Source organism: Mus caroli, unplaced genomic scaffold (genome assembly GCF_978045245.1).
Source record: "Mus caroli unplaced genomic scaffold, Mus_caroli_1 scaffold_2, whole genome shotgun sequence".
Lineage (NCBI taxonomy): Eukaryota > Metazoa > Chordata > Mammalia > Rodentia > Muridae > Mus > Mus caroli.
Genome location: NW_028227257.1, coordinates 105491876 through 105494079, shown reverse-complemented (window position 1 = coordinate 105494079; position 2204 = coordinate 105491876). Strand labels below are relative to the sequence as shown.

General features: G+C 40.8%; 1 long non-coding RNA gene across 1 annotated transcript; it reads left to right on the top strand.

Moving 5' to 3' along the window:
* Positions 1–232: 232 nt before the first annotated feature.
* LOC110305802 (uncharacterized) lies at positions 233–1873 on the top strand. The gene is made up of 3 exons (XR_002379191.2): positions 233–374; positions 560–651; positions 1567–1873. It is a non-coding gene; the product is annotated as an uncharacterized LOC110305802 (long non-coding RNA).
* The last annotated feature ends 331 nt before the right edge of the window (positions 1874–2204 follow it).

Here is a 2204-nt window from a genome sequence, read left to right as displayed (position 1 = left end):
TACCCCAGTTATCACACATATAGCCAACTACTTCTATAAAATATCTGTAATTGAGGTGTCTCTGAAAGGGACTTTTATATTAGCTAGTGTATTTATTAATTGTCAAATGACTTGTTTCTCCAGTATGAGCACTAAAAAGATGATGTTTGTTGGTCTCTATGCCAACTACCATACTGGGCATTGTAACAGCAAAGGAACAAACTCTCTTTCTAGGAGAGGACACACGTACAGCAGGAAGCAACAGGATGAACTAAGCTGTGTTTTAGGAGACGCTACACTGAACTATATTCTGTATGAAGAACTGATGTCATGGTATTTAAGAAAGTCCCGAGAACGCGCTGGGAAGAATCATTCAGCCCATTCTGCTCCCTCTGGTATGAAAACACTGGCTAATTGCAAATAGCAGGAAGTAAGGTTTTATAATGTCTACTAATGTTGCTATGTAATTGCCAAGTAGTAACTGGCAGAGTCGTAAAACACAAGAGACACACTGTTACCTCAGGTTCAGAATCAAGCGCAATGCTAGAAAGTCTGTTATTTAATTTTTCTCATTTTACAGGCAATAAAGGTGGCGGGTACTGGAGCAAGCAGACAACATTACACAGTTTGCGTTTTAGATCTATAGCGTCTTTTAATCACACTGCTTCCGAGGTAGGTCACCATTAGAGCTTACAGAGAGGGAAGTAGCAGCGGGGAGGTCAGGAGTTTGTACACATGGCTCACAAATGGAAGAGTTGATTAAGACACTCTCCTAGTCGGAGGAAATAGACACAAGTACTCGGGAGCAAGTCACTTTCCCAACACAGGAGAGAATGTAGCTCTGTTGGTTACAATGGATACATACAGCCATGCTAGGTAGATGGCAGTTTCTTTTGGATTCTTTCCTGCCAGCCATTCTAATCTCATTCTCAGTTTCCTGAGAGTAAATGTTCCGACTCATAGTTCCAGAACATTCTAAGATGTTTATGGTCCTTCAGCAACACACAGGCAAATAGATTACTCAGAAAGAGCATAACAGGTGACTAAAACCAGTATCACATATCTTATCAGTTATATTTCTCAATCATAAGTTTTGGGGGTGAATTGTGTCCCCTCTCAAATTCACATAGTAAAGCTCTGGCCCTTGAGACTTCAAAATGGGACTGTATTTGGAGTCAGTGCTTATGAAAAAGCTGTTAGGCAAAATGGGGCTCTGACTCAATATGACTGGGACCTTTATCAGAAGGGGGAATTAGGACACACAACAGACCAAGCGAAGGCCATGGGAGCGAGGAGGGAATTGCCTGCAAGTCAAAGAGAAAGGCAGCAGATAAAATCAAACTTGCACAGAAAACCCCACAACTTAATCTTGAACTTACGGTGGGTGGGAAAACTGGTTTCTCTTGCTGAAGTCACCCGGACTGTGGTATTTTGTTATGGCAACCCCAGCATAGTGATAGAGCATAGTAGTCAGGGCCCATATAGTCCTGGGAATATTGATATTTGAGGAAATGTTTTCTTCATGTATAACAATTAGCAAATAGGGTTGTATAATTCAGAGTATCTCTCCTCCTCCTCCTCCTCTAGGCACAACATGGAGACACACTCAAATGTGACATCTTTGCTACGGAGCCTCATTTTTGCTCGATCTTCAATTACTAGCTTTCTTAGGTCAAGTAATGTTGACCCTTCTCCTGACTTTCCATGCGCTGGATGAGAATGAAGATTATCAGAACATCCTGGGTAATGGGTAGAAGTCCTGCTTCCACCCTCTCAGCCTGGGACTTGGTTAGTGAGGTCATATTAGGCCAAAAGGGTCCATCTTCAGAGGCATTTCCATTTTAGATATTTGATGAGTAAAATTAAAAAGAGAAAAGAAAAAATACGTTTTCAGGAAAGGGGACGATGGAAAGAAATGGTCTAGGAGTTATAAGGGCCTCTAAGGAAAATGCATTGTTGCTCGGGGCCCATCAGCCACAACTCACATTTCCCAGGAGAAGGATGTTTTGAAGGTTAGCTTTCTAATTGGAATGGTCAACTTTAATATTCTATTAAAATGTATATTATTATACTTGGCATTTTATTTGAAAATAGTCATTCCAAGCCCTTACACTTCTTCCTTCAAAAATTTTTTTTAAATCTTATTCTACATTGGTGCTGTGTTCTGCCTCTATGTCTGTGTGTTTGTGTGAAAGTGTCAGGCTCACTGGGATTGGAATTACACA